The sequence below is a fragment of the Hypanus sabinus genome, unplaced genomic scaffold (assembly GCF_030144855.1).
Source record: "Hypanus sabinus isolate sHypSab1 unplaced genomic scaffold, sHypSab1.hap1 scaffold_126, whole genome shotgun sequence".
Taxonomy (NCBI): domain Eukaryota; kingdom Metazoa; phylum Chordata; class Chondrichthyes; order Myliobatiformes; family Dasyatidae; genus Hypanus; species Hypanus sabinus.
In genome coordinates, this window is record NW_026779325.1 from 564,051 (window position 1) to 588,185 (window position 24,135).

The following is a 24,135-nucleotide window of genomic DNA, read 5'->3' on the forward strand; positions in this document are numbered from 1 at the left end:
CTAACAACTCGCTTTATCAGTCTCCTCAAATACATTAGGAAAATTAACCCGTTAGCATACGGATTACAGCTTCCCCGTTCTATGAGATTTCATCCCACCTTTCTTGCATTCAAATTGAAGCAATTAATTTGACCCGGAATCCCAAGCCACACACTCCACCTAGGAGCTCAGACGGTGAGACAGTTCACACAATCCATAGACTGTTTAACTCACGAAATTAAAGGGACACCTACAATACTTTGTAGTTTGTGATGGATAGGGTCCGGAGGAACCAGGAATATTTCGGATCTTGGGTTCACTTCAGAATTCCATTGTGCATTCTGGATCGCAGTGGGCCGTCAGGTGCCGGTCACATGGGGGCGGGTTCTGTCACAAACCCGGGTCGCCGATGGAGTATTCTGGAGTTCTCAGCCTTCCTTACTGTTTTTGGTGTGTGTGCGTGTTCCCTGAGATTTAGTAATGATAGTTACAATGTATTGTTGCGTTTCTGGTGTTGATGTGTTATAGTTGAGTCTTCTCCCATTCCCATGTGGGCAGATATTGCCCTTGGATAGTTCCAATTAACTTTCCTTGAAACTTTGCCGGTGTCCAATTAAGTACCCTTGGACTTTTGCCTCTTATCACAATGGTTACCTGTAAGCTGCTCACGAATCGGGGGTTTGATTAGCTGGACAAGGATTCCTCCGTACCCTGGAGTGTATTTAAAGTGGAAGGGCTAAACCCTCGGGGCTCAGTCGACCTGGTCCTTGCGTAATGAAATTACGGCCGTGTTATTTAAAATTGTACATGAATGTGCAATTTCTACTGCTTTTGGCGCTTTTTTCAGTTTGATTAATAGAATTTCAAGTTTTGTTGAATCTTCCTGTGTGCAGCGTGACAATACAATTCACAAATTCCAAAACTCGAGCAGTTCGCAGTTAAGCCTCCTCTGTTAGGATATGAAACAGCTTCATACGTTTAAGCCGCCAGAAATCCCACAGACAGTATTTAAGATTTTTGTTTTATGACCCTGGAACCCTATGCAAGTCATGGTTCCCTGGTGTTGATGCCGGATCTATAATTAAGTACCTGTATAGTGATTTATCAAAGACCCAACATTGATCGCTGCGACGCATCACTGGTCCCAGGCCTGTATTCCTAAATAAGGACATCCCCCATCCCTCTAGCACATTGTGCCACGTATCACGATGTCAATATCAATGCTCCGGTAGTGAGTGCCTAGCACTGCACATTCTTCTAACTTTTTGTTGACATCCTCATAAAATCAGTTCAATTAGCGAAACATTATCGCCCAATCCGGCTCTTCAGAATCCCTTCTATGCATTTCTCACCAATAATATGAGGCTCACTGGCCCTCAGTTCCCCAGCTCCTCCTTATAGCCCTTCGGATGTAATGGCAATCCTCTCGTCCTCTGGTACCTCATTGATCTCAGTCGAACGTGAAACTATCTTTGCCAGAGGCATTGCTTCTCAGAAGTGCCTGTGAAAGGCTGTGAACGCCCAGAGGATTTCCATCCATGTGTTCTTCAGGTGCGACACACTTCTTGTGCTCAGCCCTTGTTCCTGTGCAGCCATGAGCAGCGCCTCTGTCTGCCCGTCAGCCCTGCCATTTCGCCATTGATAAGACATTCTTGTGACAACCACCTCTGATATCTGGCAATGGTACATCACACGTGCTGTGGCTTGTCCATCCATGACCTCTAGTCCTCTGGCTCTGGTTCAGCTTCTTCTGTTTCCATATCCACTGCCTGCTCTGTGAGGTATTCCCTTAAGTGCCATAGGGACCATCTTCTTGACATATTCATGGGTGTTTCTCATTTCATCCAGGACTGTGGCCTTGAGACTTCCTAGTCCCCGTCGTCCTTTATTCCAGTGAGTGTATTGTCGCTGGACGATGGACTGTGGATAGAATCCTCCGTGTCTTGTTAGAAGTCTCCGGGTATTGATATTGATTTAGAGGATAAATTAATATATTCCGACCAAGATTACACACCCCGCGGTCCTCCAGAAACGCAAAGAATACTCCGAAGTAAAACGAGCATTAAAGAAAAATTAGATTAGATTTCAAACCCCGGACGCTGTTAAACTTCGAGTGTTTTATGACAATGGGATGCAGTTGTACCAGACAGTGGAAGAGGCGACTAAAGACATGAAGGTCAGAGGGTTGCCCGTCAGCTTGAAAAAAACTAAAGAAAGCCTGGCTGAGGAATTGTCCCGCTTGGCTTGGGAAATAGTGCGAGAAACCAGAAAGCAGGAGACGGGAGGAAGCCGAGAGAAACATATGAGTAAGGGACCGGGAGGTTCCCAAAGACAGTCCTCACCCCCTTCAGAAGAACCATAAGATTTGGCTAACTTTAAAAATGTTGAGAAGCTAAACAGAAGCAAAAGTACCCGGTGATATACCTAACTCGAGAAATACATTATAATGTGGATTTTATATTACTTAGCAAACTCGAGGAAATCTGCAGAAGCTGGAAATTCAAACAGCAACACACACTAAATGCTGGTGGAACACAGCAGGCCAGAAACGTCGACAGCGCTTCTCCCGACAGATGCTGCCTGGCCTGCTGTGTTCCACCAGCATTTCGTGTGTGTTGTTGTTTATATTACTTAGTTGTTATTCTCTATTCGCTCACTAACTTCTTTTTCCCTGCAAAATGAGAATATATGTGTGTGTGTGTGTGTGTGTGTGTGTGTGTGTGTGTGTGTGTGTGTGTGTGTGCGCGTGTGCGCGCGTGTGTATTTGCGTGCGTGTGTGTGTGTGTGTGTGTATATATATATATATAGGAGTACACAGGGAAATCTTTTCAGTGTAATGGATTTGTTCACTGAACATTTATGAATACTGCAATGGGGTCCCTCAACTCACAAGTAGGAGGGGTTATCCCCACAGCTGGACATTTCCTCTAGCTCAACGCAGAGTCATCTCCTCGAGACCTCAGCCTTGGAGTCACATGTTTGTTGCCATTTTTGTTATTATTTGAGTTTCCTGGTTTTTATTTGTTCAGGGAGCAGATCGATTAAGTTTTATTGTAATTTCAATGATACATTGACAGATAAATACGGATGGTTAAGGACAAGGTAAAATTCATTTATTTTAATGTAAATGGGCTATTAATTCCAATGAAACTTAAAAGAATTTTATCCAAAATGAAAAAAAGGAACAAGCCCATGTGGTATATTCAGAGGAAATTCATTTAAGTGATAATGTTGATTTTGACCTACAAACAAAGAATACTATTTGGAAACTAAATTCAAGTCAACTAAATGATCCGTACTTTTAGGAACAAATTAAAAAAGAAATTAGTGTCTACTTAGAATTTAATGATACTGCAGAGGTTTCACCTCCCATTTTATGGGATGCTCTGAAGCGGTCTTAAGAGTGAAAATTATAACGATATCTTCAAATAAGAAAAAAAGGAATAAAACATTAGGAGATTTAGAAAATAAGCTGAAGGTACTAGAGAAAAAATACAAATTGAATTTGGCACAGGATGCATTAGGGGAAATTAAGAGAATGAGGAATGAAATAAATAATTTGGCTACGAAAGAAATCAGGAAAAACTAAATGTTTCTGAAACAGAGACATTATGGAAGTGGATCGAAATCTATGAAAATAATGGCGTGGAAGCTGAGAAAAAAAAAGATAGCAGAAAATACAATTCATCTAATTAGGGACTCAAGAACGAAAATGATAAAAAAAAACTAAGCTAAATGAAGTTCAAGAAGCTTTTGAAGTGTTTTACAAAACGCTATATTCCAAAGTTCCAAGGGGAAGCATAACCCAAATTGACACCTTCTTGAATTCTCTAGAGTTACCCACTTTAAGCGAAGAACAAAATAAAAGGATGACTGATGACATAACTGAAGTTGATTAAAATGCTTCATTTAGTCGGCTTAAATTAAGCAAGTCACCAGGATCAGATGGGTATAATGGAATGCGGGTCATTTAGAACAATATCCGTTCTTAATGTAGTTTATAGGTTATTTACCTCCATCGAGGCCAAACGATTAGAGGAGTTTCTACCCATACTGATAGGTAATGAGCAGATTGGTTTTATACGACAACGCCAGACACAAGACAGTATACGAAGGACACTTCACATTATGAATCATATACAAAAATAAAATCGAAGCAATAGTGGTAAGCGTGGACGCTGAAAAAGCATTTGATTCGGTTAATTGGAATTTTCTCTGCAGAGCTTTGCATAGATTTGGTTTCCAAGACGCAATTATTAAAACTATGGAGACACTATATGACAATCCTGCTGCTGGGATTAAAGTTAATGGATGTTTATCAAATAGTCGTACCCTAGAAAGGGGCAAGAGACAGGGTTGTGCATGGCCACCACTACTCTTCGCACTATATCTGGAACCATTAGCTCAATAAATCAGACAAAATGAAGATATCAGGGGAATTCCTATTAAAGGGACAGAGCATAAATTGGCTTGCTATGCGGATGACATTTTGATCTATCTCGGGCAACCAACATACTCTTTACCTAAACTAATGCAATCCTTTGAACAATATGGTCAATTATCAAGATACAAGATCAACAAAGATAAAACCCAATTACTTTCATATTACTATAGGCCACCCAGAGAAATTGAAAGTCGATACCCCTGGGCATGGCACACAGAGTCTTTCAAATATTTGGGCATCATTATGCCAAAAGATTTGGCAAAATTATCACAATGTAGTTATCAGCCTTTAAATAAAAAAAATTAAGCAATATGTGGCATGATGGAGCCTGATTACTGTTTTCAGTCTCAGTTCAAGGATTGAGTCTACTAAAATTAATATACGGCCCAGACTGTTATATCTCTTTCAGACCTTACCAATAGAGATTAATCAAAATCAATTCAATCAAATGAACAAGATGCTATCAAAGTATATTCAGCAAGTTCAAGGCCTAGAGTTCGTCTCAAAACTTTGCAATTAGTAAAGGAAAAGGGGGGATGGGGCTTGCCTTCTCTTGGAGATTATTTTGCAGCACAGTTGAGAGCTGTGATATGTTGGTGCAACCCATCATATGACGCTCAATGAAAAGACATTGAGGAGCGGGTACTTCCCATCCCCATACAAGCTATTTTGGCTGACAACAACCGCAAAGCTACATAAATACTATTACCCATGGGTGAAATTGAATCTTAAAATATGGAAAACTACTATAAAAGAATATAATCTAGAGGGAGACATTGTAATTATTAAATGGTGTGCATATGACTCTGATTTTACACCAAATAAATTGGATGCTAGATTTAAGGACTGGACAGCTAAAGGAATAACAGTTCTTTGCAACATAATGAAAGAAGGAACACTGTTCAGTTTTGAAATGCTTAAAGAGAAACACTTATTAGAAAAACAAGATTTTTATCGGTATTTACAGTTGCGACAATATGTTAATAAGACGCTTAAAAATGTAACCAAGGCAAATACATGCTTGACAGAGCTCTTTAGAAAAGCATATAATTCAGATACTGGCAGTAGAATCATTTCAAGCATGTATAAGGGATTGACAAATCTAAAACACGTTCGACTTCATACATTAAAACAAAATGGGAGAAGGAAGGAGTGATAATTATATCTGAGGAAGAATGGACATCAATATGGAGATATCAATGGCAGTGCACCAATTCACAGAAATGGAGGGAGTTCGGATGGTAAAACTTAATAAGATATTTTATTACACCTTCTCAGAAATCCCATTATGATGGAAACCTCCCTGTTTGCTGGAGAAATTGTAGAAATCAAAATGCAAATCATTATCATATTTTTGGGACTGCCCTGTTATCAAAAACTATTGGGGTGGTATACATAATGCCCTAACAAGACATTTTTAAATGTGAAATACCCTTGGAGAGTAAGACAATATATTTTGGATATATACCTCAAGAATGGGTGAAAAGAGATAAATATTGAATGAATATACTGTTGGCGGCTGGTAAAAAGACTCTTACCAGGAAATAGTTATCACAGGAGAGCCCAACTTTAAATACATGGATGGAAATTACAATGGATATTTGCAAAATGGAGAAGATAACAGCATCTGTTAATCATAAGCAGGAACAATTTGATTCATACTGGGATAAATGGTTTAACTACATAATGCCTCACAGGCCTGATTTTAATCTCACAAATCAATGAATCTGTTGTAAAAAAATCACTCCCTACTTGTAAATAGTTCTTTCCTTTTGCTTGTTTTTATCTTTCCACTGTTTTCTATAAGTGTATATCCCAGATAAATACTTTGTGATTCTGTGATATATATGATTATATGATATATATGTACAATGTCTGAAATACATCTTATGGAACTGTTTGTTTGATGAACTTGTTTCATATCTGAGGTGTCTGATCAGCAGAGAAACAAGAATCCGTTGGAGACTGGTAGTACCAACCTAAAGGCGTTTATTAGTAAACAATAGAATATCAAAATGCAAATATACATATAAAACAAGTTAGCAGTAATAAACCTAAAAGTGTAGGAATAATAATAAGCAATAATAAACAAGCTCTATCGATGACTAGGAGTAAATGAATTGTCAAAAGAAAGTATAGAGTTCAGTTCATAAATGCTGAGGTGGTTATAGTTGTTGTGTTGAAAACGTTGGAGAGAGAGCGAGAGCGACACAGAGCGAGCGAGCGAGATGTAACAGCAACAGCTGTGGCAGGAAAACCTTTTGTAGCTTTCTTAATCCGTCGTGTCGTTGTGTTCATTCAGTTATGACCCCTCTGTTCTTCAGCTAGACCGTTCTCTTGTGGTGGACTCATCACTCTGGCATGAGTGGACACACACACAATTCCCCACCGTCCCTGCTGTAACACTGTGAACTTTACTGACCGATCTCCTGGTTCGGTCTCCGAGGCTCCCATCTTTCTGTGGGTTCCCAACACTCAGTCAGTGTCCACTGGTGTGTCTGAAGGGTGTCTCTCCAGACCTGTCTTTTATCCCCACTCACGGGGTCTCAGCTATCCATAGAAGATAATTTAGAAATTGACAACATTCCAAACAGAACAGCCTTGGATTAACAATGTTTCCAGACAGGGATATTTGTTACACAGTCATTATAATTGTCGGTATCCTTTGTAAGTACCTTTCGATTACTTATACGGAAGCAGAGACCTCACGCCGCTCTCAGCTACTGATGAGTGAGTGAGTGTGTGTGCCTGTCTGTGAGATGCTGATTGTGCATCGGTGAACAGTGGCAGGCATGCAATGATGTTTGTCCAACGGAGCAAATTATAGGTCGCTAGCGCGATGTGCTGGGGAATTAGCTCAAATGGTAGAGCGCTCGCTTAGCATGCGAGAGGTAGCGAGATCGATGCTCGCATTCTCCATCGACATTTTGTATTCCGAGGATTCGTTCAATCAAATTCCTGAACTAAGAATCCACAAAAGATGCGGTTGGCGCAGAGCGAGCGGAAAGTATCTCAGTCAAAGGGTCGGGAGAAAATGTCGTAGGTTTGCTGCGTTGAAAGCAGATAGGAGGGAAAGCCGGCTGGCAGCTGCTGTTTCAGTAATGGATGAGCTGCAGGCGACGATTCCGGCATAAATCAGGTGAGTCGTTAGAAGGACATTGCCCTGGTTACTGGGTGAAAAGAGAAAGCTTTGATTTGAACGGGCGAGGACGATCAAAGAGCTGTGTTGGAATCGTAGTGTCCCTAGAATTGTCAGAAGCGCGGTGATCGGCGTCATCCCGTGGCCTGTGGCCCCCAGTGCTGGAAGGACGAGATAGTTGCCACAGGCAGGCTTTTGCCATCGGTCGACAGATGCCGGGCTGAAATCTGCAGAATGATTGTCGGTAGGAGCCAACGTGGAGAAACTTGGTGTCGCTTTTCCTTCGATAGCTCAGTTGGTAGAGCGGAGGACTGTAGAGGAAATGGAGTCATCCTTAGGTCGCAGGTTCGATTCCGGCTCGAAGGATCAGGACTTTTACAGCGCCCATCATCAATTCCATACCACAGCCTCGTCATGATTGAAATTCCCCCGCGAACATGGCATTTGTGGACAAGCAGCTGGAATTTCTTTTATACCATGTTAACATCATTTTGAAATTATGCCAAAATGTTTCGACATCTTTGGTAATATAATAATGAAATACTCTGAATTTAACTGTATTAATGAATATAATCCATAAATGTGCTAAACACTAAACGTACCACATTTACAGTGAAACATTTTAGTTTCAGCGTACATGCACTGTCATTGTTTCAAGTTACAACACTGTCACAAATGGTCACAATGAAGGCAGAATGGAAGTCGGTCGTTCACTGTTCAGAAACCACCATCGCCGTCCCGTCAGAACATTTCACTGTTGCATCCTCCCTGTCAATTGTGACTGTCTGACAGTGTTTACGTGTGTTGTGTGTTATGTTTTGTCATCGTTTGACTTACATATCAGATTTATAAAACGTTACAAGTTCCGAGCACTATTAAGACCGGGTAACAATGTTCTGCTCAGAGCAATGGTTTGTCCCCGAAGCAGTAAAATAAAACAGAGGGAAGGTTGCTGCGGTGCAAGATCTTGTTTTCAGAATCTGACGTTGCAATCCAATAGTAACACAGACTTTCGGAAAGAAGCGTAGATGCGCACTTCAATTACAGTACCCCTCTCCTTGGAGATACCGCGCTTGGAGTTCTGTGAACAGTCTTGTCGCCCTGTTATAGGAAAGGCAGAAGTCCGCTGAAAAGAGAGCAGGCAGTATTCACAGAGATGCTGTAGGGACTCTCTGGGTTGAGTTACAGGGTGAGGTTCGGCCGAGTGGCATTTTATTGAGGGCAGAAATATAGCTGGATCACGAGAGACGTTTACTCACATAGTAGCTCTGTGTATTGAACAGCCTGACAAAGGAAATGAGCGCTACAGAGTCGTTAGCAATATTTGAAGACAGTTTGACGAATGTGACCCAATCACGAACAACTGTATTAGGTGGCCAGGTTGGTCGGCATGGAGATATTGGGCCGAAGGACCCGTTTCTGTGATCCATCATTCTTGGTCTCTGCTCATCGCTGCTGCATCCGTGAAACGTGAAGAGATTAATGTGAGCATGCGCAACTGTAAAACGCATTCTGCTGCGGTCACGTGATCAAACAAAGTATCTTTTTACTTCCACTGATAATGTCCAGCAGAGATTTAATTGCAAGAGAACAATTGACGGCTGTATTTCTGCCAAAAAATGAGTTTGAATTTCTTTATTCTTATTGTTGGTCTTTTTTGTCACACTGCATATAACCTTGTGGCGATCATCATTCTCAGCCGAGGAAACTGCGGTCTCTCCAAATGCGTCACACGTTACGTGGTGGCGATGGCTGCCGCGGATCTGATGGTGGTGATTATCGAAGTCCTGTTACACCAGATGGGTCAAGCAAAAGGATTTAATTACGGAGTCCTGGACAACGCTCCGTTCTGCCTTGTCCACTACTTCCTGTGTCACGTGGCCGTTGACTGTTCCGTGTGGTTTACAAATTGTATTTGTTTCAGTAGACCTGTAGTGCCTTTCTCGCCATCGTTTGAGGGGTTTTATTGGGTGGACCGTCTGTTGAATCCGCTACTTCCTTTCTTCCTTATTTTGACCCTCAATGCTCTGACCGTCAGACAGATACTGGCGGCGAGCAGAGTCCGCAGGGGGCTGAAGGGACGGGAAAATTGGGGGAAACAGCGAGATCCGGAGATGGAGAGTCGGAGACAATCCATCATTCTGCTCTTCAGCCTGTCGGCGAGTTTCCTTCTCTGTTGGGCGACAACCACTCTGATCTTCATTCTCACGCGATGCCTCTACACAGACCTGGAAACGTCCATTCGGCTTTTTCAGGCACAGTTTTGGGGTTCAGTGAATCAGAATTTCAGCAGCTGCACGAATACATTTATCTACGGAGTGACCAAGACCAGATTCAGAGAGCAGGTGAAAATCATTCTGCTCTCGCCGGCTACTTTAGTTTTGAAATATTTTAGGTCTGTACCGCTCAGATGAAAGGGTCAAATAATTTACAAATTTCAAAATAAGATACCTGCTCTGCAAGCACATTAATGAATTGAACTGCCTGAAAAAGTTACTGTTCCCAGCATTTCTGCCTTTCCATTATTTCAGAAGAAAAATAATTTATTTTTCTATTATAGATTAGATTGTTTGTCGTTTCCGTTCTGTAAAATGTATTTTACCTTGCACATTATATCACCCTGATATCCGGGATTGAAAACACGCAGATCCATTGTCGAAGTGTCCATTTTCTAAATCTTGCTAGTGACCTGGCCGTGTCTGCCAATCCCGACGTCCATTCTCCTTCCCTCTTGTTCCGAATTCTCCCTTTATTTAAACTTCCGGTTTGTCTGCTATACCTGTATGTAGCTGGGAGAATAATTGCATCTTCTCTGTCCGGATGAAGCTTTCCAGTTTCAGCAAGAGTCGAATCCTACAGTCCGGATGAGATGTAATTCTTCATCGGCCCAACTTCGCTCTAATTTGATAACATATCGGGACACATTTCCTATTGGCCTGAGGGTATTTTCATACAGTAAATACAAGTTACTCTTGCTATAACAGGTTTGCAGCACAGGCCCTTTACAACAATGATGTCGAACATGAGGAAAGCGAGAAACAAGTTAAAAGAATTTACGTTTTATACTTTCAATAATGTTGAGATGTAGAACTTCAGAATTAATACCTTCGGTAGGACTAATGTGTGCCCGGCAATTTTGCTTCAGAAAGATCAATCACAGTATTGATTTTTATTATTTATGTTGTCTTCATATCCTGACATTCAAACGGTAAAATTGCAGCATAATTGCTAAAAGCGTTTCCTATCAGTGATACGGGAGATTTGGGGAGAGGGGTTAGATCATCCTTGGAAGATGGGAGACTGTGATGGAATCTGCCAGGATGATATCGCAGTTTGTAGGACACTCAAATGCTAAGAACGTTGGCTTTCAGTTATATGGAAAATGTGGAGAAGGTAGTTAAATTATGCCTAGAAGAGAGAAGATGTGGGGAGTCTGCCAGGATGATATGAGATTGCGAAGGCAGAGTCACAGTAGGTGTAAGGACTGTGGACGGTCGGTACAGGAAGAATACACTGAATGTGCCTCGAAAAAATCTAACCGGGAATCAAAACACATTCCACACAGAGGATGGAGATGCGGGGAAGCGGCTCAATTTGCATTCACTGGGACAATTGTGATATATTAGAACAAGGTTGTTTAAAAAATCGCTTCTTATTAACACGGGGTAACCCTTCAGTGAAGCAGAGGATGCGTAAGCTCATGCAATGGGGCAGTTACTGACTTCCAAAAGCTGCTGGGCAATTGTGTTGCCATGGAGATTTGATATCGTGCAATAACTGGGAGCGCGACTCCGCAGAATCAAGCCCTGAAATGTTGCTGCTTCTCCGGACCGGTGAAGGATTCACACTGGACTTCCTCAGATGACAGTAGCATTTCCAAATTTTTATAATCACTAATGGAGAGCGGGAAAACTTTGGGAGAACATAACCGTGATATAGAGGAAGGTTAATGGGAAATATAGCAGGTGAAATAAAATACTGAAGATCGTGACTCCCGATAATAAAACACGCCTTTTGCACGACCCTCTCACACTGACTACGCGTGTCTCCAAGTAGTTACAGATACTGACCTTCGGAATCTCTCAGCCCCAACAGACACCACAACTCCTCCTCTAACCTCTTCCAATCACCCAGCGCCTTCCGGACGGGCTGTACCCACATCTCTCCACCAGAGACCGTTCTCCCTCCCCTCACCTGCTCATTAAACACACCTCCCAATAAACACACGTCTCCCCAATGACCTGTCCGAATCAGCCCAGTCCTCCAACACGGAAACCCCCTGAGTCCAGTCCATCAGCACAGACCATTCGCATTGAAATCACCGACACCCAGTCCACAAGTTTTACACACATCCAAAGACCACACACCACCTCACTGAACCCTCCTTCTGAATCTTCCTCTTCGCCATCGACACCCGGCAATGTCTCTGATCCTCCCCATCAGCTTGTGCCAGTGGGTGTTCCCCCCTCAGACTAATGGGCAGGCTGAGAGGACGGACCCGGACCCGGTGCGACCGCTTCTCTGCCCTCTGTCCGGGAATTTGTCCTCTTGGAGTGACCATTTAATCCGGGCCGAGTTCGCCCACAATACCCTTCAGCATTCACCGCTGGGTATGACCCCATTCGAATGTCAAATTGAGTTTCTGCCCGCTCAGTCTCCTGATCAGGAATTAGGTGTCGGGGTCCCCTCCGCCGAGTAATTTGTTCAAAGGGTTCTCAAGGACAGAAACTCGGAAAGGAAATTCAGCCGGGCTGCAGGCCAAGGCCAACAGATACAGGCGGCTTGGCCTCTCTTTCAATATTGACAAGCGGGTCTCTGTTCAAATAAAGATCGTCCACTGGAATGGCGGAACCTAGCCCCTCGCTTTATCCGTCTCTCTAAAGTCATGAGGGAAACTGCCCCGGCAACATACACACCACATCTTCCCCGTTCTCTAAAAATTCATCCCGCCTTACACGTATCGGGATTTAAACGTACGTTGTCCCTACTTGGCCCCGAATCGGAAGCCACACATGCCTTTCCCTCCGCCCCTCACCACTGGGGATCATTTTACCAGTATGGGTGGGATATGGTCCGGAGGAAGAAGGGATATTTTGGATCCTGTCCTTTACTCAGAATTCCAAAGGACATTCCGGACAGTACTGGGCCGTCAGATGCCGTCCATGGTGGGACGGGATATGTAGCACCCTCTGGTCGGCGGTAGAGTATTCTCAGAACTCTATTTTTCCCTTTGCTGTTTTTGTAATCCTCTGCTTAGTTGCTGCCTGAATGGCAAATTTCCTCCAACATTTTGTCTGTGTGCGTCTCTGTATTTCCATCAACTGCAGAATCTTTTGTGTCTTATATCTGCCTTTGTAAGAGGATTGAACGTTGGCATTAGATACCCTTTGATATTGAGTATGGGAGCCGCATTCTGCGTTAAAGCAGCTGCTGAGTTTTCCATATACAAATGAAAACTGAAGTTTGGACATGGAACTGGCGTTTGCAGAAACTTTTAATGGCACCGTGCGTACCCATAATGCTCAGCATTAAAAAATTCGCCAGCGCTGAAGCATCGGTCATATGGGCAGGCGTGAAGGTTGTGACGGTGGCGAATTTTACGCATGCGTGCAGTTCACAAAAGGCCTCGGGAGCCCGGCAACTGGATCGGACGCAGGTAAGCGGTTATCTGCGGACGACTATCCTAAACACCGACTGAGGGGCAACTGCTGTGAGCATCCCACACTGTACCCCGCAATCCCGGGACAGCCCAGCTCGCCTCCCTCTCTCTCAGCCCCACGATCCGTGCACGGGCCCCGGGGAGCTTCCGGCTGCTGAGGGAATGGGAACGGATGGATCTGTCGGACAGAGCTGAGCTCCAGATATCTAAATGCAAGGATTAGGAACTCGGAGAAAGGGAACAAATTTTTTTACATCACCAGTTGAGAAAATCACCTTTGTTTCTCTTCCAATCACAAACTCTGCAGATGCTGGAAATCGAAGCAACACACACAAAATGCTGGAGGAATTCAGCATTAGTACTCTTTTCCATAGATGCTGCCTGGCCTGCTGAGTTCCTCCAGCATTTTCTGTGTGTTGTTGACCTACCTCCTCTCGTTCTGGACTTTTCTACCCGTGACGACATGTTTTGACCCATTCTGTCTGGAAGTTAATGACATCAAAAACCTTTGCCCTTGGGCAACAAGTAACTTTCACATCCCAAATGTGCCAGACTCCAATGAGACAGACTATTACCCTTCCCTTCATATTTATAATAGATTCTACCTTCTTTTGTTCTGGACTTTTCTACCCGTGACGACATGTTTTGACCCATTCTCTCTGGGAAGATAATGACATCAAAAAACTTTGTCCTGGGCAACAAGTAGCTTTCATATAACAAACGTGCCAGAGTCTGTTATTCCTTTCGCTGTGGTAACGTTCCCAGGATCGTAGCAGCAGGAACAGTTTGTGGTTGTGGTGAACTGGGTCCCCAATATCCTTAGGGCATGTTTACACACCTGTCTCTGTAAATGGATTGATAGTGGGAAGTTGACATCTGCAGATGTGCTGGGCTGTCCGCACCACTCTCTGCAAGTTCCTGCAATTACGGGAAGTACAGTTTCCCATACCAGGCAGTGACGCAACCAGTCAGGGTGCTCTCAATTGTGTTCCTGTAGAATGTTCTTGGTATTTGGAGCCCCAACCCAAACTTTTCAGTCATCTGAGGTGACAGGGGTGCTGTTGTACTTTTTTTTTACAACACAGCTGGTACGCACACACGAGGAAATCTGCAGATGCTGGAAATTCAAGCAACACACACAAAATGCTGGTGGAACACAGCAAGCCAAGTAGCATCTATAGGAAGAAGCACTGTCGACGTTTCTGGCCGAGACCCTTCGTCAGGGCACCATGTGATATCCTCGGTGGTGTTTATGCCAAAGAACATAAAGTTCTTCACCTTCTTAACCACAGATTGATTAATGTCAATAGGGGTTAGCCTGTCTCGATTCCTTCTGTCGTCCACAATCAGCTCCTTTGTTTTTGTGAAATTGAGGGAGAGTTTGTTTTCTTGACACCAGTCAGATTTTGTTCAGACCTCAGACAAAGTCAGCAATCACATGGAGCATGGTGCGATGAATGTGCTGAGCTGTGTATATCACAATGCAAGAAGCCTCGTAGGAAAGCCAGATGAGCTCAGGACAGGGAATTGTGATATTGTAGCCATTATTGGGACTTGTTTACACCCAACAGTCTGAGGGATTCAGAGGAACAAATCTGTAGAGAGATTGCAGACCATGTCAATAAACATAGGTTGATTCAGTAAGTGATTTTAACTTTACACATATTGACTGGGACTCCCACACTGTAAAAGGACTAGATGGGGTAATGTTTGTCAAATGTGCCCTTAGTCATTACGTAGAATTCCCGACGTAGAAGTGCGCAATAAGCTGTTAGGAAATGATCCGAGGCTGGTGACAAAATTTAGTGATCATAATGCCATGAGATTCAAAATAAAGATGGTATAAGAAAGGTCTGGACCATGGGTTGAGATTCTAAATTAGAGAACGGTCAATTTTGATGGTATCAGAAAGGGTCTGACAAGTGTGGTTTGGGACAGGCTGTTTCCTGGCAACGGAGTATTTGTAAGTGGGAGGCCTTCAGAAGTGAAATTTTGAGGGTGTAGAGTCTGTATGTGCTTGCCAAGATAAAAGTTGAGAGATAACTGGTGCAGGGGAACTTGGTTTTCAAGAGATAGCGAGGCCCCAGATGTTTTGTTCCTCTAAATCCCTCAGACTGTTGGGAGCTACCAAGACCCATTAATGACTACAATATCAGGATTCCACGCACTAAGCTCATCTGAGTGTTTTTAGTTGTCTGCTGTTGGTTTCTAAAAGTTTTTGCTCTATCATGTGCCCTCTATCTGGCTTTATGTTGGCTTTGACTTCTCATTTTAGCCACGGTTGTGTCCACCTGTCTTTCTAAATATTTCTACTTATGTGGAATCACTCAGCTCCCAAATTGCTCCCAGAAACTCCAGCCTTTGTTGCTCCGTTGTCACTCCTATCTTTCCCTTCCAAAAAAGTTTGGCCAGCTTCTCTGTCATAGAACCACGAAAAAGTTCAGTACGGAAATTGACTATTTGGCCCATCGAGTCAATTCTGAAAAAAACATTTAAGCTGTCTAATGCAACGACCCGCACAGGGACACTCGCCCTTCATACCCCTAACATCCAGGCTCCCATCTAAACTTATTTTAAATGGTAAAACCGAGCTCATCTTCACCACTTGTGCTGGCATCTCATTCCACGCTCTCACAACCATTTCAGTAAAGAGCTTTTCCACATGTTCCCATTAAATATTCACCTTCCCCACTTCCCCATGACCTCTGGTTGTAGTCCCACCGAACCTCCGTGGAAAAAGCTGCTTGCATTTAACCTATCTATAATCTCATAATTTTCTATACTTCTAACAAATCCCCAATCTAATGTACAATTTCCTTCTTTATGTTTAGAGCCTCTGTTAGGTGTATAAAATGAAGAGGGGCATTGAGCGTGTGGGCAGCCAGAGGTTTTTTCCCAGGGTTGAAATGGTTAACTCGAGGGGGCATAGTTTTAAGGTGCTTGGAAATAGATAATGAGGGATATCAGGGGTAAAAGTTTTACACGGGGATTGGTGCGTGCGTGGAATGCACTGTCAGCAGCGGTTTTCCAGGCAGATACAATGGGGTCTTTTAACAGCCTCTTAGATAGGTACATGGAGCTTAGAAAAACAGAGGGCTGTGTGCGAGGGAAATTCTAGGCAGTTTCTAGAGTAGGTTACATGGTTGGCATCACATTTTAGGCTGAATGGCCTGGAATATGCTGTAGATTTCTATCTTCTATTTTGAATAGTGAAGTAACTACTTTTCTTTAATCTGTATAGGGTCCACGATTTGAATGGCACTTTTCCACACTCCCATAGACTCTTTGTCCATCTCCTGAGTAAACAGAGATGGAAAAATATTGAAGATTTAAGATATCCACCATCTGCTTTGGTTCCACATGTGGATTGCCATTCCGGTCTTCCAGAGGACCAACTTTGTGCCTTGCAATCCTTTTGCTCTTAATCTATCTCTAGAATCTCAGAGAATTATCCTTCATCTTTTCTGTGAGGGCAACCTTATGCCTTCTTTTAGCCATACTGGTTTATTTCTTATGTGTTCTCTTGCATTTCTTATACACCATAAGATTCTGCCTGCCTATACCTTGCCATAAAGCAGCCTGTCCCAATCCACAGTTGCCAGATCCTAGTATCTCAATTCCAGGTGTTGATCCATGTCCTGAACACATCTGCCTTTCCTAAAATGCTCCTTGTATTGAAATATACAGAGCTCAGCATATTCACTGTATCATGCTCAACTTTTTCATTCCTGACAATTGAGGACTGAACAACAACTATCTGCACAAACACTCCACTCTCTGTTCAGTTATTCAGGCTCACATTCCCCCTGCAACTTTCATTTTACCCCCCCCCCGTTACCCCAACTTCTCAGCATGCCGCTCTATCACCCCTTTGGCTTTCTCCTCCCAGATAAAAAAAAAAGGAGACGCATACCAGGTACAGGCAGATAGGAACAAATGGGGTACTTAAGAATTACAAGGAAATTCAAGAGAACACTTATGAATGAAATAAATGAAGGCATGAGGTTGCCCCAGGAGACAAGTTGAAGTAGAATTCTCGGGGAATCTGCAGATATGTTCAGAGTAAAAAAGATTACATGGGAAAAAATTAATCCTCTGCAAGATCAGAATGGTAATCCATATGAGGAAGCAAAATAGATGGGGAGGTCAAGGCAGTGGATGTTCTCTGCATGGACTTTAGCAAGGAGTTTGCTCAAGAATGTTCAGTCATTCAGCATTCAAGATGAGATAGCAAATTGGATGATCAAACCTTGGCAATTCAAGTGATCTCACCAGAAATGTTGTCCGACTCCCATTGATGTATTTTGTAAATCTATTTACAGGTCACAAATGAGAAGGAATTTGTCTCCAGGAATCTCAAACACAGCATGCCAGTTTTGCTGTCTCTGTCTAGATGTTCAAGAAGTGGAGCAAGGGATTCACTCGATCATCCTTCCTGCTCAGACTGTGGGAAGGGATTCTCTCGACCATCCTTCCTGCTCAGACTGTGGGGAGGGATTCTCTCGATCATCCTTCCTGCTCAGACTGTGGGGAGGGATTCTCTCGATCATCCTTCCTGCTCAGACTGTGGGGAGGGATTCACTCGATCATCCTTCCTGCTCAGACAGTGGGGACGGATTCACTCGGGCATTTGACCAACTGGCACGCACGTCATTTTACACAGCAGAAAGGCCGTTCACCTGCTCAGACAGTGGGAATGGATTCACTCGGTCATCTCAACTGAAGGTAAGTTCACACTGGACAAGGCCATTCACCTGTTCTGTGTGTGAGAAAGGATTCAGTCAGTATTTCCACCTGTGGACACACCAGTCAGTTCACACCGGGCAGAGGCTGTCATCTGCTGAATTACTGGGAAAGGATTCACTCAGTCATCTGACCTAATGGCACACTAGCGAGTTTACAATGGGGAGAAGCCTTTCACCTGCTCAGTCTGTGGGAAGGAATTCACTCAGTCATCCAATCTGCTGAGTCATCAGCGAATTCAAACTGGAGAGAGGACATTCACCTGCTCAGTTTGTGGGAAGGGATTCACTCAGTCATCCCAATTACTGGCACACCAGTCAGTTCACACTGGGGAAAACCAGTTCACCTGCTCAGAATGTGGGAAAGGATTTACTGAATCATCCACCCTGCGGAGTCACCAGCAAGTTCACACTGGGGAGAAGCCATTCACCTGCTCAGAATGTGGGAAGGGATTCTCACTGGCATCCCACCTACAGAGACACCAATCAGTTCACACTGGGGAGAGGCCATTCATCTGCTCAGTCTGTGGGAAGGGATTCACTAAATCATTGCATCTGAAGGTACATCAGCAAGTTCATCCAGGAGACAGGCCGTTCACTTGCTCAGACTGTGGGAAGACATTCACTCAGTCATCCCATCTACAGAGGCATCAGCAAGTTCACACTGGAGAGAGGCCATTCACCTGCTCAGAATGTGGGAAAGGATTCACTCAGTCACCCCAAGTACTGGCACACCAGTCAGTTCACATTGGGGAATGGCCGTTGTTATGAATCCCTAGGTTTTGTTTGCCATGGACTGTCATTTTAAGAGAGAGAAATTAAGAAGGCTAATCAGTCTGACTTGCAGCTTGTTTGCATCGCTCGCAGCTTGTTTAGTTTTAACCGAGGACACAGACACTCAGAGTCAGACGGAGAAGAAGGAGAAAAAATGGAAGGATTGAAACCAGGGAACTGGTGGCCAAGGGTCACTGATTGGAACTTTCCTTTGCCCATAAGGGTGGGTTAATTAATGATTCAGCATACATCGAATGTGTGGATGTCACCTCGTTCGATCCGTAGGAGTGGATCTGATTTGGGGTAACCTGTGAAGACCACTGATGTGTTAACTCTTCCCTGGGTGTGGTGTGGTAATTCACTTGAAGACAGTACTCTTTGTGACAAGTCCCTTTCGGTGATAATTCATATGTCGATTTGGAACGAAGAGGGACAAAATCTACAGCAACTGTTGTCTGGTTTTACCACCATGAAACCTGTGGAATTCGACATAATTGCCTTCTCTCAACATTTACCCTGGATTACAAATATCTCTCTCATCACCTATTCCATGGTTGAACTGAACTTTCATACTTTGCCATCTCAAGACTCCAAACCTTGTTTCTCCCAAGTTCAATAGTTTTGGAGTTATATTTACACATATATTTATACACATAAAAATGTTAACTTTTGTTTATCTTGCTTGTTACTATATTATAAGTAGATTCTAATAAAGGTAGTTTTAACTTCAAAAAGACTCCAGGTGTAGTTTATTGCTTCTGGTTCATTTCTCAAGCGTTATGATTCATAACAAAATTGGGCCCGTATCCAAGATATTAACATTTTTCGGAGCATTGACATTAATTATTGACTTAATTGAGGAAGTCCATTTGATTTATTTGTGTGTGGAAAATCAGCAGCAAAGAATGTTGATAGATGTCAGGAAGCGCCAACCTCTGAGATATTAGGGGACACCAGAAGGACTGAGTTGTTGAGTCTTGCTAGAAGGTTAAATCTTGCTAAGGGGAAATCGACAATAAGCAGGGCACAGATGCAGAGGATAATAGCTGAACATTATGAATTTGTTGGTGTGTTTAAAGTGGAGGAGTTGGAGGTGTTTCCTGAAAGTAAACCTCGTGATCTTGTACTCCAGTACAAGTGAGAGAAATGAAAGATAAAGGCTGCGGAAGGCAGAGGCAGTTTGAGGATAGGGAGGCAGAAAAACAGAGGGACGAAGCAAAAAGACAGAGGCTGTTTGAGCTGTAAAAGATAGAGAGATTGCAGCAAAGGGGTCTAGCGTTAGACTCTAGTGAAAAGTTTAAGGCCAGTCAAGAAGTTAAATTGGTACCTCCATTTGACGAGGCCGAGGTTGATATATACTTTCAGCATTTTGAGAATGTTCCTGAAAGTTTAAAGTGGCTGAAAGAGGGTTGGCCTTTTCTCTTACGAAGTATAATTAAGAGGAAAGCTCAGCAAGACTATTCTGCTTTGACAGTTGTTGAAGCAGCTGACTATGACATCGTGAAACAGTCTGTGCTGAACGCTTACGAGTTGGTCCCAGAATCATACAGGCAAAAGTTTGGAAATTTGAGGAAATCTGTGAAACAGACATATGGAACTTGCTTATGAGAAATTTGTGTGTTTTGACCGGTAGTGCACATGTAAAAATATAAATGATGATTGTGACAGCTTGAAAGTTTTGCTATTAATTGAAGAATTCAAAAGGTGCTTTCCTGATGACATAAAGAGCTATTTAGATGAAAAGGATGCTGCCACTTTGCCGGAGTCTGATAGAGCAGCAGATGAGTTTGTTTTTACTCATACGGTTAAGATTATCTGGAATAAGAGCTTCCAAAAGAGTAGCAGGGATCACCAGGGTAAACCAGAAATTAAAGCTGGGACTAGTGACAAGTGTAAGGATGAAGGAGAAATATTCTGGTCTTACTTGTTACTATTGTAAGAAAGCTGGTCATACGGTGGCTAATTGTTCCATCCTGAAGAAGAAAAAGGAAAAGGAAGCAGTCCCAAATGTCTGTGTTCAGTATGTTGAAGCAGCTATCAACCCACAGAGTTCTGAACATTCTGTTTCAGGCTCAGTTAATGTTTCAGAGATCTGACCGTGTTATGAAGGGATTCGATCATTTTATGTCAGATGGGTTTGCATTAGTAAAGGAAGGGTCACCCCGGTAGCAGTGAAAATTCTTCGAGTTACTGGGGCTTCTCAGCCACTTATATCAGACAGTGCTCTAATGTTTGGTGATGAGACTGACACTGGTGAGGTAAATCTTATTAAAGTTATTGGGGGCGACATGGTTTCCGTGCCATCGCACAAGGTAACTTTACTGTCAGGGTTGGTTTCAGGACCTGTTGAGATCGGATTATGCTCCAGTTTACCAGAGCAAGATGTTACTTTGCTGTTAGTGAATGAACTGGCAAATGGTAAAGTTGTTCCTGCAGTGCAGTTAACAATTAACCCAACCACTGATGACCCACTGATGGATTTTAACATTTATCCTTCCTGCACAGGAACTCGGTATGGCTGAAATGTCTGCCAACGCAGACGAGTTTATCGCAGAACAGAACTGAGTCCTCTAGATTGTAGCTTTAAAAGAAACAGCTTTCTCAGATGACGAAATTAAGAAAGTGCCAGTACGGTATTATCACAAGGATGGAATGATAATGAGGTCATGGAGGCCACCTGCTATACCAGCGAGTGAGGAATGGGCAATTGTTCACCAAGGTGTAGTTCCTAAAGTTTATAGGACTGAAATTTTAACTTTGGCCCACTGTCTGCCCTCCGGTGGCCATTTGGAGTGAATAAAACTGTAAACAGGGTTATGAAATAATTCTACTGGCCTAATCTGAGGAAAGATGTTGTGACCTTTTGCAGAATCTGTCACATTGGTCAAGTTGTGGGTAAACCTAATCAGATCTCCACAGTGCCCCACTGCAGTCTATATATAACTGCATTCGGTGAACCCTTTTCCAAAGTTATAGTGGATTGTGTTGGCCCATTGCCAAAGACTAAAGCTGGCCATCAGTATCTGCTAACTATTATGTGTACTGCATCCAGATTCCCAGAGGCAATACCTCTCAGAAATATTAAAGCTAAAACTGTGGCGAAGGCTCTTACCAAGTTTTGTTTTACTTTATTTGATTTGCCTAAAGAAATCCAGTCTGATCAAGGAAGCAATTTTACATCTGGATTATTCCAGCAGGTAGTGTATGTACTGGGAGCTATACAAATTATATCTTCTGCGTAATTCCAGAATTACGATGGGTTCTGGAAAGATTTCATTCTACCCTCAAAACAATGATTAAGACATAATGTGTTCAACACTGTCTCTCTTTCTCACTCCGTGCCTTGTAAAGGCCTGAAAAATACATAATCGGATGCACGCACGCACACGCCAAAAAAAGACATACTGTGTTGAAAATGGAAAAGAGTGAGATGAATTTGCTTTTGTTCGCAGTAAGAAAGTTGGTACAGGAATCACTGGGCTTTAGTCCATTTGAATTTGTATTTGATCAAAGAGTGAGGGGAACTTTGACCTGGTTAAAGGTACAGTGATTTGATGGGGATGTGCATGTTAACTTGTTAGACTAAGTTTTGAAGTTCAACAATGAACTACTCCAGGCTTGTAGTCTAGCGAGACAAAACTTAATGATTTCTCAAAACAAAATGAAATGTTGGTTTAATAAGTGGGCTTGCGAAAGAAATTACCAGGTGGGGGATAAGGTGCTTACCTTATCTCCAATGTTGACAAATCCACTTCAGGCAAAACTCAATGGACCGTATGAAATAGTCTCTCAAATTAATAATGTGAATTATGTTATCAAAACACCCGACCGATGTAATCTAACACAGGTGGTACAGACAAATATAATAAAGCCTGATTTTGACAAGCAGGCACCATCTGTGAGTGTTGTTGTCAAAACATGTGAATCTGGCAACCCTGAGAATGAAACAATTGACTTGTCTGAGACTTTTCACAAGCAAAACATTGTCCTAGTTAGGCTAATGAATTCAGTTGTTCTAGAAAGCATTGATAACAGGTTGGCTCACCTGCAGCCAAAGCAACAACAAAAGCTGAAGGAATTAATTCTGCAGTTTAAAGATTTATTTCCCGATGTTCCCAGGCAAACCACGGTCGCAATAAATGATGTAGATATTGGTTAAACCGATTAAACAACACACATATCGCATGAACGTAGAAAAGTGTAAATAGGCTGAGCAAAAAATTGACTATATGCTGGAAAATGGCATTATCGGTGCTTCAGCATCATATTGGAGCTCACCCTGCATTATAGTGCCCAAACCTGATGATAGTGTTAGATTTTGCACTGATTATAGGAAGGCAAATGCAGTAACAAAAACAGATGCCCATCCTATCCGTAGGGTGGATGATTGCATCAATAAGTTTGGAAAAGCTGAATTTCTTACAAAGATTGATCTGTTGACAAATTATTGGTGTGTTGCATTGACGGACAGAGGTAGAAAAAATCTGCATTTGTGATACCATCTGGGTTGTATGAATATAATGTCTTGCTGTTTGGAGTGAAAACTTGTCCAGGAACATTCCGGAAAATAAATGACTCTGTAATTCGTGGGTTGGAACACACAGATGCCTTTATTGATGACTTAGGCACAGGGAGTGACACTTGGGAAGAGCATATCCCTGCAGTAGAAAAACTGTTTGACAGGTTTTTCCAGGCCAGCCTGACAGTTAACTTAGCTAAGAGTGAGTTTGGCCATGCCATTCTGACCTGTCTTGGCGATGATGTATTCAATGCAAGTTTGCTCCTGTTCGGGCAAAAGTCCAGGCAATTTCTCAAGAACCTATTCTGACTACTAAGAAGGCTCTTAGGAGGTTTCTGGGAATGGATGGATATTACCGTAAGTTCTGTAAAAACTGCTGCTATCGCTCTTCCTCTGACTAACCTGAAGAAGGGTGAAAAGTTTGTTTGAACCGAGCCTTGTCAGGAGGCATTTGGTCGATTTTAAGTTATTATGTGAGATTAGGCCAATCAATGTAGTGCTGTCGGCAAATTTAATTAGCAGATTGGAGCTGTGGGTGGCAACACAAGTCATGGGTGCACAGAAAGTAAAGGAGAGGGACAAAGAGACAACCCTGTGGGTTATGTGTCCTGAGGGTCAGAGGAGATGGAGCCCACTCTTACCACCTGCCGGCGATCTGACAGGAAGTCCAGGATCCAGCTACATAAGACAGGGTGAAGGCCGAGGTCTCTGAGCTCCTTGCTGATACTTCACGCCTTTGTATGGCTACTGCTCTGCCCATGACTGCAAGGAACTGCAGAGAACTCTGGACAGCAGAGAACATCAGAGCAGAGAACATCAGCCCCCACTCCATGGACTCTCCCTACACTTCCCCTCCCTCGGAAAAGCAGGCCATGTACA

The 24,135-nt window shown here is 42.9% G+C and overlaps 2 non-coding genes across 2 annotated transcripts; both read left to right on the top strand.

Moving 5' to 3' along the window:
* Positions 1-7,269: 7,269 nt before the first annotated feature.
* trnaa-agc (transfer RNA alanine (anticodon AGC)) lies at positions 7,270-7,342 on the top strand. The gene has a single exon. It is a non-coding gene; the product is annotated as a tRNA-Ala (tRNA).
* Positions 7,343-7,842: 500 nt separating this feature from the next.
* Positions 7,843-7,928, top strand: trnay-gua (transfer RNA tyrosine (anticodon GUA)). Its single transcript is given in 2 exon segments — positions 7,843-7,879; positions 7,893-7,928. It is a non-coding gene; the product is annotated as a tRNA-Tyr (tRNA).
* The last annotated feature ends 16,207 nt before the right edge of the window (positions 7,929-24,135 follow it).